Genomic DNA, 16,720 nt, shown 5'->3' with positions numbered 1-16,720 from the left:
CTCTCAAGAGATCTAGTTGATTTAGCCACTGATTTTGAAATTCTAACAAGCATCTTCAGCGACCATAACCCTTTGTCGATCAGGATTGGAGGTGATCTTTTTGATCATAGGAAGCCTCGACCTGATCACGGTGTATTAAAACCCATCAACGGAAATCGTCGCCTGAAGTGGTCAAAGGTTAACAGCGATTCCTTGTATGATTCAATTACCACTAGCTGTGGTAATGACCTAGATCTTTGTGTTTCTCCATCTACTTTGCCCGAAGCGACTCTGATTGCCTTTGCTGCTGTTGTTGAGAAAATTGGCCAAATGTTGTCAGTACCAATAAAGGGACATCATGAACACCAACCAGGGTGGTTCGATCAAGCCTGCTCAAAGGTTGGACGAGACTTAAAAAAAGCACTTAAGGCTACTCCAAGAGACCCTGCTCTTATTAAGTCACTGCGATCTAACTACAAGACAGTCCTGGCAGCCCGGAAAAAAGAAGTAAAAGCCGGTGTTTGGGAGAAGCTATGTGATCCTGCAATTCTGGGTAATAGCTCCAAGTTCTGGAGCATTGTAAACAAACCTATGTTTGACGTCCCCTTAAATTCTATTGTCGGGACCAATATACCTGAGGAAGAGTGGATGTCACATTACAGCACAATTTTTAAAAGTGATAATTTGCAAGCAGACTTTGTTTTTAAATCTTCTGATGAAAATGTGTTGTGTTTCACAGTGGGGGAGGTAGAAAAGGGGATACAAGGATTAACCTGTAACAAAGCACCTGGCCCCGATGGTATACCACCCGACCTATTCAAATCAAACATTCTCTTATGGGCACCAGTCATCACCGCAGTTGTAAATGCAGGCATTTTGGCTGGTTGCCCAAAAGCCTGGGGGTCCTCCACCATTGTCCCTGTTTTTAAGAAGGGTGATCGAGGTAGTGTTACATGTTACAGACCCATATCCCTGATTAACTCAGTCACAAAGGTGGTGGGGGGTATTATCCTAAACAGATTAACAGCCTGGGCCAACGATAATAATATACTGTCTCCAATACAATATGGGTTCAGACCAGGCCATTCCACGATAACCCAATGTCTGAATCTATATTTAATAAACAGTAAATACACCCTAGCAAGAAAAGGGACGATCCATATGGCCTTTATGGATTTATCGTCCGCGTTTGACTGTGTAGACAGAGGCAGGCTATGGGAGGTGCTGTTAAAAATGGGGGTGGAACAAAATCTGGTCAACCTTCTTGTTGACCTCCACTCGGACACAAGAGCAAACGTCCGTTACTCCCATGACTTGAAGGTAACCAGAGATTTTAGAATAACTCGAGGTGTCAGACAAGGGTGCATCCTTGCCCCTTTTCTTTTTAATCTTTATATTAATGAGTTGGAGGAGCACCTACTAAAAACTGGTACAGACTTTCCCTACATTGGCAAGAAGGGCATACCGGTCCTATTATATGCGGACGACGCCGTTTTAATTTCTAGAACGGCGCTCGGTCTCCAAATCTTGCTAGATTCTTTTAATGACTTCATGAACTCCCGTGGCCTGAGCATTAATAACTCGAAATCCTTTACAATGACGACAGGTGTATCCCCAAAAAAAATATATCCTCACTTTGTAAATGGAGATAAAATACCCACTACTAAGACCTTCTCGTACCTTGGTGTTCTTTTTGACCACAAATTAACTTGGGCACCAGCAATACTAAAGAAAAAGGGCGAGGTAGTGCGGGCCAACGCGGCAATACTGGACTTCACTAGAAAAATGGGCAATAGTCCGGTGGCTGCTGTCTTGAAGTTATATCAAGCCAAAAGCACCGCAATTGCACGTTATGGAAGTGAAATATGGGGATCAGAATCACTAGGTGCCCTTGAAGTTACTGAGAATAACTTCTTAAAACAGGTCCTAAGGTTACCCAGGGGGACGGCCAACTTCCCGGTACATGAGGAACTTGGCATCCCACATCTAAGTGATAAGCTGGCCGTGAATCCTTTGTTATGCTGGCTGAATAGCTGGCTAAACACAGCCATACCTCTTACCAGAAACATTCTTCAAGAGGCACTACAGTGGGATGGTAGACTTAAGATCCCATGGTTAAAATACGTAAGAATGTGGCTTTTTGAATTAGGCCGACCAGATTTATTTTTATCCCCCGAAACAATAACCAAAACTGATGTAACCTTTGTTAGGAACACTTTTATGCTGTCCAGGTGCATGACACGGGAGGAAAATGAATACAAGAAAAGCAGTGTGAGACAGTATGCCTTAACCAAAACCTGTTTATATATGGAACCCTACCTGTCCTGGCCCATGTCCGGTTATGACCGTTTTTTATTAACAAGGTTCCGATTTAACATGTTCCATTTTCTATTAGCTGTACCAAGTGGAGCGCATAGAGGACAAGTGTTGCCAGCTTGCGGCTGCGACAATAAGTCTCCGCAAGATCTGGCACACTTTTTATTTTTCTGTCAGTTTTATACACTCCCCCGTAATCTGTTTTTAAAACCTTTACTTAAGCACCTGAATTTTGTACAATTCAGACCTGCACTGTGTCACCTTCAAATGCTAAATAGTGAATGTACCATGTTTGTATGTAGTTTCTTAAAACTCGCAGTTAAACATAGAAAAAGCATGGAAGGGTAACTAACTCTGCTGCTGATTGTACTCCCACCTCTAATGTATTTTATTCTTTTTAACCATATTACTGTGTATATGCTTGTGAATGTCTTGTTGTAATACTACTCTCCCCATTTTATTATTACTGTATGGATTAACTTGTATGAAATGCTCTTTTATGATTGTTACTTGCAAACAATCGAATAAAGATATTCTATTCTATTCTACTCACCCGTGAGGGCCTCAAGGCGCTGGGGGTGGGAGGGGACTGCTAGTAGGGCTGGGTGGAGGATCATTCGAAGAGCTAGGTCAATAAAATAAATTACAAATGTAGTACAGTCGCATCATAAAAAGACAGTCTAGTGAAACAAAACTAAAACGGTAGAAATAAAAATAGAATACAAATAAATTGTACATAAGTGGGCCTTGTGAGTCCTCTGCAAGGCAACGGGTAAGAGAAGGGCCGTAGAACTTTTGTACCAAGCAGTAAGGGCAGATATCCATAATCCATTAGAGGAATTGAAGCAGCAGTGAGAGGAAGATGTGGCCCGCCCAATCACTGAAAATGCTTGCACTAAGATACTGGCTGCATGCCCAGGATCTCACGAAATGCACGGTTTAAGCTAATTCATTTTTACTTCTTGCATATGGCATATTTAGCTCAAGGGAAAATTAAGGGACTCTTTGGAGCACAAGACGTAGCATGTCCCAGGTGTGGGGATCAGGGAGAGGAGATGATTCCCATGTTATGGGCATGCCCGGCCATACGAGATTATTGGGCGGCAGTAGCAACCTGTATAAACAAAGACACTGGCAGAACAATTCCCTGCAGCCCCTTGGCATGCCTCCTGGCACCAAGACATAAAGGAAGCAGGCAGTAGTCACTCCTTTGCTTAAGAAACCCTCCCTAGACCCCTTGGTCCCGTCCAAATTTAGACCTATATCCCTTCTGCCATACCCGGTTAAAATCCTTGAGAAAATAGTTAGCAAAACCTTGTCAGGCTATCTAGAGGACAATCGTCTACTAGATATTGATCAATTTGGCTTTCGCCCGGGCCACAGTACTGAGACTGCCTTGGCTACTGTTGGACCCGGCCCGTTGGGCAGGTTCACCCCTAGACTTTTTGCTTTTTCCTAGCCTGTTTATGGAACCTGGTGTTGGTGATTTTAGGCCTCTGCGCACTTTTTCACTGTGGTACAGTGTAAAGTGCTGGAGCTCTCTGTGTATGTATGGTGAGTGACCTGCCCTCCCATAGGAATGAATGGGGAATATGTATGCCCATGGTAGTTCCTGATGTGTGGGGAGTGCAGGGGCGAGTTTGGTATGTATGAACTCGTGAGAATGAATGCTGCAAAATGATATATGCGGCATGACTGTGTCTAGTCTAGAAGTACTACTTTTGGAAGTTGGCATATTTGTGTAAGTTGGCGCTGGCGTGTGATTGGCTGGTGAGCCTGGCCCAGAGTGCCTGGGCCTGCTTGTGGATTGACTGTCTGGTTTGAGGGTGACAGGGGCTGGAGAGCCCAGGAGGTTGTCTGAGTCAGCCCATGGATGAAAGGCAGCATCTGCTGCCAGGGAAGTGGGAGGAGATGGCACCTGATAGTGAAGGGCTGTGCCTGCCTAACTACAAAGCTGGCTCCACCTCCCGCTGGGCGACTGTCACCTCTGTCCCTGATACTGAAGGGACTTCCCTGTAACCAGTGTAACCAGTTTTAGCTGGTTCTCACACTGCCTGCTTCAAAGGACTTCAAAGGACTTCAAAGACTTTTCTGTGTATAAGAAGGGGCTGGGTCCCCTTCCAAAATGTTCTTGTTTCTGACTTGAATCTTGCCAGGGGCTGCTGCTGCTTGGGCCCAGGGGAATCCCTGGGCCCTGCCCAGCCCCTGGACACTTGATGGACTTGCCCTGGGATCCTTTGGACCTTCTTATCCCCCCAGGACTTTGCTGCATCTCCTGAAAGACTTTGCTGGACTTTGGATGTCCTTGTAGCGCTGGGGGCGCTGTAATTTGATTCTTGGTGCTGTTGGCGCTTTGTCTGTGCTCCTGGGCTTGAGGGCGCGTGTTCTTGCCCTTTAGCGCTTTTGGAGCGCCTTATTTTGCCCGAAAACGATCCTGTGACGGGGAGGGCGGTCTCGTTGTGACCTGTGCCCTTATAAATTCTCTTCCGCCTGATCAACGCCGCGGCCCCGGGGCCAGAAGCACCCTGCAAAGATCGCCGCCCAGATCGGAGGCTGCCGCGGTGAAGATCGAGCCGCTGCGCTCCCATTGGCTGAGAGAGCCGAGCCCCCTCACCAACGCCGCGACGGGATAGGCCCGTGCGGCGCAGCGTCATTGCCGTTGTCGTGCCGTCATTGGCTGCAGAGCGGAGCGTCATCGTAGGCCTGACCCGGGAGCCGCACTGCCATTGGCTGACTCCCGGGTGAACAAGGAGGCTCGTCGCAAGTGCCGCGACGTGATAGGCTGGTCCATCGGGACCTCCGGAGGAGCCGCCGAGAGCCGGGATGGAAGTGCACCTCGGCGAGGAGAGAGTGAGCTGACCCTGCCGAGGGATCCTGCGTGAAGGATCTCTGCCCCCCTGGCCTTAGTCCCCGCGCTGGAGCGCCGAGTCAGCTCCCCGCCGCTCCATGAGGACCTGAGAGCGGGCGGAGGGCTGCCGGGACCGGCCGGGGCAGGGAGGAAGCAGAGAGTGCTGGCGCGTAGGCGCTGAGTCCATCAGCGGTGCAGGTCGGCCCTGGAGTGACCCGGGGCCACGCGGTGAGGCGCTCTTTCAGCGCTTGATGATCCTGAGGCGTGAGGGCTTCAAGGGCGGCCCCGGTGGGCAGTGGGTCGCCCCAACGTGTTTTGAGAGCCCCATGGGGTCCAGTGTTTGTGGTGCAATTAGGGCGGCCCCAGTTGGCAGCGGGTCGCCCCAACGCAGTCCAGAGCCCCGAGAGGCTCCCTGAAGGCATGTTTTGTGCCAGAGCCTGAGAGCTCCAACGTGGGGCACGTGTTAGGCCCGAGCCTGTGTGGCTCCAACATGTGCAGAGTGAGCTCAGAGCCTGCGTGGCTCCAACAGCGTGGCTCAGTTTGCGCCTAAGGGCCAGTGAGGGCCCTTGCGCAATTTTCGTTGTTCCCCTTGCTGCCCAGCACTTTGTGGGCAGCTGCCACGTTTAGGCTTTTGGTACTTTTGAAACTGGCGCTGCATGGCAGCGCACCCTGACTGTGGACTCAGGGCATCTTTGCCCCACAAGGCCAGTTGGCCTAGGGACTGCCACAGGTAGTGGCTTATGTAGTGTTGGCGCAATGTGATTTCCATGCTTTTTAATAGTTATTGCTAATGTGAGTTTTTGCGCTATTGATTTACTATGTGTCTTTCTTTCCATGCGCTGCACCTCTGAATGTTTAGTCATTATGTGTCTTCTTGCGCTGCACCCCTGAATGTATTTTATTGCATCATGTGCTTTATTTATTACTCCTCTGAATGTAGGTTATTGCATCATGGGTAATGTGTTCTTTTCCTAGACCCCTAAACGCTGAGTGATACTTAGGTGGTTGTATTTTCTACTCCTCTGAATGTAGGTTTATTGCATCATGAGTAATGTATTCTTTCTTAGACCCCTAAACGCTGAGTGATACTTAGGTGGTTCTTCTTTTTTTTTTTAGTACAGGTGGTCCTAGTAAGGTCCTGGTTCCTGTTACCAGTGGATACTGATTGTGATCTTTGTGATTACCATTTTATTGTTTATTATTTCTTATTCTAGAAGTACTATATCTAATTTCTGACAGTATTTCATCTCTACTAAGTGCTGATTATGACAGTGGCCCATGTGGCCCTGTCTTGTGTACATAATCCCTGTGAATATTGCCCGTGCCAGTTGGCACCATGTATATTGTGTGATTTTATCTGATGTGGTTTTATAATACAAAAGTTATTTTTATAATAACCTTGTGTGGAGTCTCTTTTGTGGTGTGCCTAGTATGTTGTTGCTGTTGTGCGCTGGCGCAAATGCTTTACACATTGCCTCCGAGTTTAGCCTTACTGCTTGTGCCAAGCTACCAAGGGGGTGAGCAGAGGTTATCTTCGCGTGTGACTTCCTTGCCCTGACTTGAACTGTGGTTTCTGCCTGGCTTTGGCGTCAGCCTTAGCCTACCAGAAATAGCCAGTTCTAACAGCTACCGTAATGGATAATTTACGGATGCGTGCCAACAAGGGAGATTCTTCTGTTCTAGTATTACTAGACATGTCGGCCGCATTTGATATGGTGAGCCACACAGTACTGGTGGAAAGATTAAAAAACATAGGGATAAAAGGACGAGCTTTGCAATGGATACAATCCTATCTACCAGGGAGGCAACAGGTTGTGACTATGCCACCGTTTGAGTCTAGTCAGTCCCCAGTACTTCATGGGGTTCTGCAGGGATCTGCAATAAGCCCCATCCTCTTTAAAACCTACCTGCATCCTCTACTCTCTCTAATTAACTCTTATGGAATTGGCCTGGTTAACTACGCGGATGACACCCATTTGGTGTTCTCCTTGGAAGGGAAACAGGCGGTGTCCATGGACAAGTTTCAGGAGTGTATGCCCCAGACAATGGGCTGGCTCAGGCAAAATTCTTTGCAATTTAATGGTGGAAAAACAGTGGGGATAATCTTCCCGCCCACCACCGAACACCAACATCCGATGCTGGAGCTTAAGCTCACCCCAGAGGATGATCCCCTGGTTCCTGCCAAAACAGTGTGAAACTTGGGGGTACTAGTGGATGGAAGTCTTCAAATGGAGTCCCAGGCAAATAAAACTGCCAATGTTTGCTTCTCTCTGCTGCAGATGTTACGACAGATTCTCCTGCTTCTGCCCAAAGATACCCGCTCGCTTGTAGTAAGGAGCGTAATTCTTAGCAGACTGGACTACTCAATGCCCTGTGTTTGGGAGCACCGCAGTACATCCAACAGAGACTGCAGAGAGTCCATCCCATGGCAGCAAAACTTGTGCTGAATAGGCAACGTAGGTCCTCTACGACCAGAGCCCTGAGAGACCTACACTGGTTGCCTATTAAAGAGAGAATCTGTTTCAAATCTCTTTGTATTGTGTATAGAGCGGCGCATAACTTGGGCCCTATTCCACTACAGGAAAGATTTACCTGGCATAATCCGAAAAGGCAGCCCGCTCCTCTAATGCAAACCTGATAATCACCAGATTCATGAAAATCAGGACACGACTCTGGAATGACCTGCCCCAGTCCATCAGACAGGCCAATTCATTGGCCTGTTTCAGAAAGATTCTGAAAACTTGGCTATTTCCAAGGGCGGAAAAGTAGACCTTCTACTGCCAATTTCAATCAATCAATCAATCAGTGACACTTATAGAGCGCGCTACATACCCGTAGGGTCTCAAGGTGCTGGGGGGGGGGGGGGGGGGGCGCTACTGCTCGAACAGCCAGGTCTTCAGCTTCTTCCTGAAGGAGAGGTGGTCTTGGGTCAGGCGCAGGTCGGTCGGGAGGGAGTTCCAGGTCTTGGCGGCCAGGTGGGAGAAGGACCTTCCTCCTGTAGTCGCTCTTCGGATGCGGGGGACGGCGGCGAGGGCGTGGTTGGCTGATCGGAGGTGGCGTTTGGGAGCGTAGAAGTTGATCCGGCTGTTGAGGTAGCTCGGGCCTTGGTCGTGTAGGGCTTTGTGTGCGTGGGTGAGGAGGCGGAAGGTGATTCTTTTGTTGATGGGGAGCCAGTGAAGGTCTCTCAGATGTCCGGTGATGTGGCTTGTTCGTGGGATGTCGAGGATGAGTCTGGCTGAGGCATTCTGGATCCGCTGGAGTCTCTTCTGGAGCTTGGCGGTGGTACCGGCGTAGAGGGCGTTGCCGTAGTCCAGTCGGCTGGTGACGAGGGCCTGGGTGACGGTCTTCCTGGTCTTGGTGGGGATCCACCGGAAGATCTTCCGTAGCATGCGTAGGATGTTGAAGCACGCCGAGGAGACCTTGTTGACTTGCCTGGTCATGGAGAGGGAGGAGTCCAGGATGAAGCCCAGGTTGCGTGCATGGTCTGTCGGTTTGGGTGCGGTGCCCAGGGCGGGAGGCCACCAGGAGTCGTCCCAGGCGGAGGGGGAAGAGCCCAGGATGAGGACCTCCGTCTTGTCAGAGTTCAGTTTCAGGCGGCTGGTCGTCATCCACTCGGCTACCTCTTTCATCCCTTCGTGCAGGTTGGCTCTGGCGGAGGCGGGGTCGTTGGTCAGGGAGAGGATCAGCTGGGTGTCGTCGGCGTAGGAGATTATGCTGAGGTTGTGTTTGCGTACGATGGCCGCGAGGGGGCTCATGTAGACGTTGAAGAGGGTGGGGCTCAGAGATGATCCTTGAGGGACGCCGCAGATGACTTCGGAGGCCTCTGACTTGTACGGTGGTAGGCGGACTCTCTGTGTTCTTCCGTCGAGGAAGGAGATGATCCATTCCAGCGCCTTGTCCTGGATTCCGATGTTGCTGAGGCGCTGTACTAGGGTGCGGTGGCAGACCGTGTCGAATGCCGCGGAGAGGTCTAGGAGGATGAGGGCCGCTGTTTCTCCATTGTCCATCAGGGCTCGGATGTCATCGGTGGCGGCGATGAGGGCGGTCTCGGTGCTGTGATTGGCTCGGAAGCCGGACTGTGAGGGGTCGAGGGATCCGTTCGTCTCGAGGAAGGCGGCCATCTGCTTGTTGACGGTCTTCTCGATGACTTTGGCAGGAAACGGGAGGAGCGAGATGGGGCGGTAGTTCTTGAGTTCGGTGGGGTCCGCTGTTGGTTTCTTGAGTAGGGCGCTGAGTTCGGCGTGTTTCCAGCTCTCAGAGAAGGTGGCGGTGTCGAATGATGTGTTGATGATGTCTCGCAGGTGCGGTGCGATGACAGCGTCGGCCTTGTTGAAGACGTGGTGAGGGCAGGGGTCGGTCGGTGATCCGGAGTGGATGGAGTTCATCGTGCGGATGGTGTCTTCGGTGCTAATCGGGGTCCAGGCGTGGAGGGTGGTGGTGGGGGGTGGCTGTTCGGTCATGGTGTGCGTTGGTTGGTTGTTGAAGCTGTTGTGTATGTCCGCGATCTTGTTGTGGAAGTATGAAGCGAGGGAGTTGCAGAGGTCTTGCGATGGGGTGATGTCGTTGTTTCCTGCGCTGGGGTTGGAAAGCTCTTTCACGATGTTGAAGAGTTCCTTGCAGTTGTGTGCGTTGTTGTCCAACCGTTCCTTGAATGCTGTTTTCTTGGCGGCGCGGATCAGCTGGTGGTGCTTCCGGGTGGCAAGTTTGAAGGAGGTCCTGTTGTCCGGTGTAGGTTCCCTTCTCCAGACTTTCTCGAGGGCTCGGCAGTTCTTCTTGGAGCTCTTGAGTTCGTCGGTGAACCACGGGGCTTTCTTGCTTCCGGGTCTGCTGGGCGGGGTCCTCAGCGGGGTTGTTCACGTGCTGACTACTCTGAAGTCTAAGCCCCAGGATACCCGTAGGGTGACAGTTTTGCGCTATATAAATGCAAAATACAATACAATACAATAAAGCAACTACTAAGTTTGTAGACCTGATACTAGCTAATTATGCAATCATGATGAAGTGGAAAGGCACAAATAGTCCTGACTAGATAAATGGAGAGACACACGTAAAATGGGCGGGATATGAGGGAGCTACCCTGCGCCGCTAGGCCAGACAAGGGTGTAATAGATACAGCAAGAGCATGGACGCAATGGTAGAAAGTCTGAATCCGCCAGACACAGATACCCTTGACGGTTCCATACACACAGATCAGCACACCAGGGATGCCCACACTGGTGAGAGAGCAGGAGAGACCTGATTGTCTTCATTGGGGCTTGCAAAGTCACACAAGATGAAGGGAACTATGACAGTTATCAGACTGGAACACTAATGTAGGGGACAGGGGAGGAAACAGAAATGGAGGGCACACGAAGGGCGGTTTAGTATGTAACTATGTGGGAGATTTGTTGTACACATCACTATTATGAAACAACACCTTGTACATTGAGCACACCTAGAATACATGAAGGAAACAAATATTGGATGAACAAGATTCTGCTCATTACATGTACCGGACATACTGTGTAAACTATTTGCCCCAAATGTGATTTTTTTCTTATAAAACAATGCAAATTGTTGTTTAAAAAAAGAAATAATTGGGTGCTGTATTCATTAAAAACATACTATGTATCATCTTACAGGATCCTTCAAGTAACTCAATTCAAGAGCAACTGCTAAAGACAAGCTACATAAAAACAAGTACACTGGTCTAAAAGTAGTTGCAAATGTCACAACACAGGTTTGCCTTTAGTGAGGTGCTTCTCTCTCAAGAAAGCAATAACACATTTTTAATACAAACCCATAAGATTATGAATTGCAAAGTGTTCTGTTTCAAGACCAAATCAGAGTTGCCTGGATCCGGGGAACATTCCCTGGACCAATCTATTGGGACCACAAGTAAATGATGAATCCAATGATGTCGAAACTTGGTTAGCAGGAAGATATGGTATAGAGAAAGCCCTACATTTAAATAGGATTCAAGAGTGGGTGAGGTTTTCAGGATAAGGTGGTATCTAACGAACGATTTAGACAATTCCCAATTTTCTCCATTAGCCCGTGAAAGATCCATAAATGCTTCTGTGGTCCAAACAGGTCAGCCTTCACAAGCTTTTCTGGGTTATCAAACACCTCAGGATGCCCCAGTTTCGTAAAAGATCTCTTAACAAAGGAAAACCATGGGGTTATCTTGGCCCTGTCGAAAGAAAAATAGCCTTTTATTAGCAAGTGATTTAGTTCAACTTCTCGTTTAAGCTAAACCGAGATCCATTGCAAAGGAGGTCACCTTTTTAATACATCAGTCAGAAAATCCAAACCCAACTCTTCGTGAACTACAAACAAAGCAGAGCTATTAGGAAGAGATAGCAGCCTCCTCAAAAACTGCTTCTTCTCAGTTTGGAGGGAAGAAACATTAGCCTACCCCCAAATGTTGTTTCCGAAGGAGGCTGTACAGACACATATCACCGTATGAATCTTTAAAGTAACCTCTAAGAGCCTACTGATATGTCTAGTAGCAAATTCCAAAGTTGAATAATTGATTTAATAAAACGCAGCACTCTAGATGCTAAAAGTGAGGTCCAGCTACTAAAAGAATCAAATAACCCCAAATAAGGAAACAAGTCAACCTTGCTAATTATAATTTCATTGACCTTAAATACACGGGATTTGATAATCCTTTCCCTTTCACCATCACATGGGATTTAACCTAGTGCTAAGGTCCAAGGAACCCCTGAAGGCCACAAATAAGTCAAGTAGACTTTTGCAGCAAATACCTCTTTCCTGTCTGATCAACTGTGTCCAATGGAGACAAGAGCCATAAAAGACACAGGGGAAACAGCTTTATTGTCCTACACCTAACCCTAGATCTAATCCTTACCTAAATCGTTAAGTTTATCCAAAATCTAAGGCTAACTCTGCATTTAACCATACTCCCTTATCCTGAATCCAATGCTAGGCCAGACCCTAGCTATAGCACACAACCATACCCTAAGGTTAACCCAAACTGTTAATATTATCCAAAACATAAGCCTAACTCTACATATAACCATACTCCCTTTCCTGCATCCAATCCTAAACCAGACCCTAAAGATTACGCACAACCTTATCCTAAGCTGAACTAAGCCATACCTTTTCCATATCCCTATTCCTAACCCTAAACTTTAAAGTAACGTTCACAAAGTGGCCTCATTTAGGGTTTGGCAGGCCAACCACACAACTACCTCTTTTGGAATAGCTGTGGCCATGTTATGTAGGGTTTGGTGTTGTGCATGAACTGTTCTAAAGTTGTGGCTCGCGTACCACATCAAACACATAGTTACCCCTATTAGAGTTAGGGGAACTGCTGGGGGGCAATAGCTGACTCCGGTGATCCAAACACTTTACCTGACAACCTATTCATCACTGGGCCGTCAGGTCACACTGATGGTTGCCCCGCCTTATTTAGGGCAGGGTAACCACCATTAGAATTCCTTACCTCGCACCGGCATATAAGGCTAGCCAGTTCCTGGCAGAAAACTCAAGTATTGGTCCTGATGTGTGAGGAGAAGATTACCTGTGCCTCAGGGCCAGTGTTTTTTGCTTCTAAAGAACAAACGCCTGCTTTGGAAGTTTAGTCTTACCTACCAAAAAACATTGCTAAGCAGGCTTCACCACCATGCCAACTCTTTACTTTCAGAGCAGCAGTAGTTCCCCCAAAGGCTTAGAGATCCCTGCCAGGAAGGCAGGAGCAAACCTTTATATGCCACAGGCTGGAGGGCATCCACCAAATCCTACATAGAGCCTTTAGTCTTGTACTCACCGCAGGGGCGGCTCTAGGCTCATGGCGGCCCTGGGCAGGGAGCGTAGGTAGGGGGCCCCGGAAGAGGGGGTCTGGGTGGGGCGGACCCCCCCGGAGCTCAGGAAGGATGTCAGGGTGTTTGGAAGTGGAACAGAGCCGGAGGCCGCCAAATCCCTGCCACTGGGGCCGCCATGCAAATATGCATCCATCCTCAGAGGATTATTATATCAAGGATATATATTGGCGTGGCGGCCCCTGGGGTTTGGCGTCCCTGTGCAGGTGCACAGCTTGCACATGCCTAAGGCCGGCCCTGCTCACAGGATTTGTTTTTAGCAGTGGTATTTTCAGCTGCGGTATTTTCAGCTGGTGTATCCACATTACTGGTATTTTCAATGGTTGCATGCAGTGATGCAGTCCTCTCTTTGTGATTGCACATCAATGTAGCAGATTCTCAGCAGCTGGGACCTGCAAAACATTTAGGGTGATGCTACAGTGGTAGTCCTCGGGATGTAGACCTTTCCCCAGAAATCTAGTATTAACCACTACCACCCAACTCTAAAGGGGTCCCTCCCACTGCTCGCGAGTGCAAGGAGCCTGGTGTGTGTTGATGTAGGTAGATCAGTTCCTTCTGAGAGTTCCCCTAGCAGCTCCTTCGCATCCAGCAGCACCGCCTGGGATCAGCAGCGACAGGCCTTGCAGAGCAGAGCAGTCCACAGATGAACCTAAGCTCTGCCATCTTGTAAATCACATGTCAGCCATGCTATAATTAAGATCTATAAACTCGCTGCATTCATCCCTTTTATTCCAAACATCAATTGCCAATGCTGGAGTCAAATCGCTCGCTCAACAGTCAGTCAGCTGGCACTGGAGTGAGGAGAATAGAAGATGGAGGATAATAAGGTACTTAGGAAGACAAGTTAATGAAACCTTTTGTGCCAATGTGGAGGCAAGAAAAGGGACTTTATGATGGTTAACTGAGGGGCCTGCTGATTCCACTCTCGCAGAATAGGGCGAGCAGCATGAAAATACGGAATGCTGTAACAGGCTCTATAATAGCAAAGCTCCCTGTGTGCTGCTGCTGTTTCTGTGTGTGTGTGTGTGTGTGTGCGTGTGTGTGTGTGTGTGTGTGTGTGCCTCAGCTTGTGTATAAATATCTGGGTGTTTGTCTCTATGCCTTTGTGTGTGCCCGTGTTTGTGAGCTTGTGTGTGTGTTGGTGTATGCATGTATGCCTCTGTGTGTGTGTCTGTGCATGTGTATGAGTGTGTGTACCGGGCATGTAATCATATGCCTGTCTGTGTGTGTGAATATATGGTGTGTGAATGTGTGTGTATACCTCTGCGTGTTTCGCATATGTTTATGTGTGTGTGTTTGTACATGGGTTCATGCTTGTGTATGTGCATGAGTTTCTATATGCATGTCTGGCTGTGCATGTGTGTGTGTTTGGTGCATGTGTTTGTGTCTGTACTTGGAGAAAAATGCCGGATAATTCTGTACATGTGGATTGTAGTCCAGAAAACACCACAATTTACATGTAAGCTCCCATTTTCAGGTATGCATCGTAAAACATGTCAACCTGCAGCTTGATATAACATTAGATCATCTGAGAGATAGTCTCACCATGGTAGCAGAGCCAGGAGCCCCCCCATGTAGATCCAACGACGCTGGGGGATCTGGGTTCCTCCTACCCTCCAGCTCACTAGGATTGGCTGCAGACTTCAGGTAACAACGTGTCAGGGGCTGCCGCAAGACGCTTGAGGACATCTCTTGAAGCTCGTTGGGGCTTCATACTTTGTCACGGGATGGAGGCCTGGCACACCGCTGAGGATCTCCTGGGGGTGCCAGAGTCCCTGTCCTAGTGGTTACATTTTGTCCTCTGGAGCCAGTTATCCTTCCACCAGCTGGTGATTAGCCTCTGTTTCCGCGCCCTGTAGTGTTTATTGTGGGATGTGCAGCAGACTTACGAGATGGCTCATGGACCCGGGATGCTGATACAGAGGAGCCTCTTTCTGAGTCTGCTGTGTGACCTTTATGCAGTACTGACTTTTAGACCTACCTGCATTTGAAGGAGGTACCCATATTCTACATCAGACCATTTGAACAACTAGAAAGCTAAAACATGGTCTAGTTACCTTGCTACAGAAACACATAAAGGAAAGGACGGCGGCCATATTAGAGGGAAAAGTGGTCCCCTGCCCATAAAAGGTAACTAATCTCTTGAGCTTGCCTACTCCTGCTTTTCCACCACCTTCTTCTTCGTTCAGTATTTCCTGGTTCTAGCCTCTCCTCAGATCTTGTTTTGTCTCCTTGAAATCCCATGACTGAAAGTAGACCACTAAAAAAAGAATTACCTTTCATCATTATATGCCATAACCGGTTGTATGAGGGACCCACGCATGCCTTTACAATGCGGGCACTACAATGAACGCGTCATTACCATGCCTTTCTTTAACAACTTTTCTTAAGAAAGCTCTTGACTTTGGAAATGTATAATTTACTATTCCAACTCCAGTCTGTGTAACAGGAGGAAAGGTGTAGGACTTAAAATCCAACAACGCTTTCCCTGAAGCAAGTCATTGTAATGACTTGCGTGCTAAAGGATCGCGTGGTAATGATGCGTTCCTTGTGGTGCCTGCCTTCTAAAGGCACTGCATGGTTTTGACTGCATGGTAAAGGGTTTTCCCGCCACGATCTGCCTGGAAATGTCGGCTGCTAGGGGACATGACTCTACTGGACTCCTTGCATGGGATTTTCTCATCCCTGACAGCATGGATGTAATTGTAATTTGTACTTGTAAAGCGCACTAATACCCCAACTGGGGTGTCCTGGCGCTGTAACGCATACCGCTGTGGAACCCTTCCTGGCTTTTCCCTGTGAAATGTCCACTCCTGGGCACCCCAAGGTGAAGCCGGCATCCCAGCGCTGTTGGGGCCTGGACACGACTGGGGAACACTCCAAGGTGATGAGCAGGTCTTGGTTCAAAGAGGCAGATTCGATGCATGGATTCCACTCAAGCTGTTTTTGCCCTTCTCTTGTCTGTAAACTCTTGTTGGATGAATCTGCCTTTCTTGCTCCACTGTCTACTTATACCTCAGATATTCGTCACTTATCTACACGAAAATGACTGTGAGGTTCAGCAGAAATATGCTCAGGTGTGAAGTTTGTTACATATGTGAGGTGCTGGCATCTCAGTTTGTTTAAATTGATGTTACTGTCCCCACCACTGTTATTATGAAATAAAATCTATGTAACTTGTTATGTATTAACTGTTTGTGTGCATTAGTAATTATTCTTATGTAAAGCACTCAGATACCCAAATGGGCTGTGTGCACTATACACAAGTGGAAATAAATAAACAAAGAAAATACTACTCACAAACAAAACTTTGATTATTCTTATTCACATAATTGTGGCTATAACGGTTTAATGGCTTATCCTTAAGAACCTTGGCAGTCAGATTGAATTCTGGAATTCCATTTGGCCATATTTCTGCGACATTCATGACCTTGGTTTATTCACTTGTTGAGCCCTCAGTGTCAGTGTTTATGTTAACTTACTTCAAAAGAACCACTTGATTCATATAAAACATTAAAATAAGCTTTTGCTTTGTTCTTGACATGTGGGTTCTGACAGAGTTTAAAAATACTGCATACACACAGCACTGCTAATGTAGTGTTCTTCTCACCTACAGGTTGTGTGTCACCCAACTCTCCATCCATCCCACACACCAACTACATCATCCATTAACCCATCTATTCATCCATCCCCTACATCTCTTAAGTCCAAACACCCATTCATCCACCTATCAATCAGAATCTCTGTTAAT

This window comes from Lissotriton vulgaris, chromosome 5 (genome assembly GCF_964263255.1).
Source record: "Lissotriton vulgaris chromosome 5, aLisVul1.2, whole genome shotgun sequence".
NCBI classification, from domain to species: domain Eukaryota; kingdom Metazoa; phylum Chordata; class Amphibia; order Caudata; family Salamandridae; genus Lissotriton; species Lissotriton vulgaris.
The sequence above is the reverse complement of the archived record's forward strand: the minus strand, read 5'-3'. Positions refer to the sequence as shown.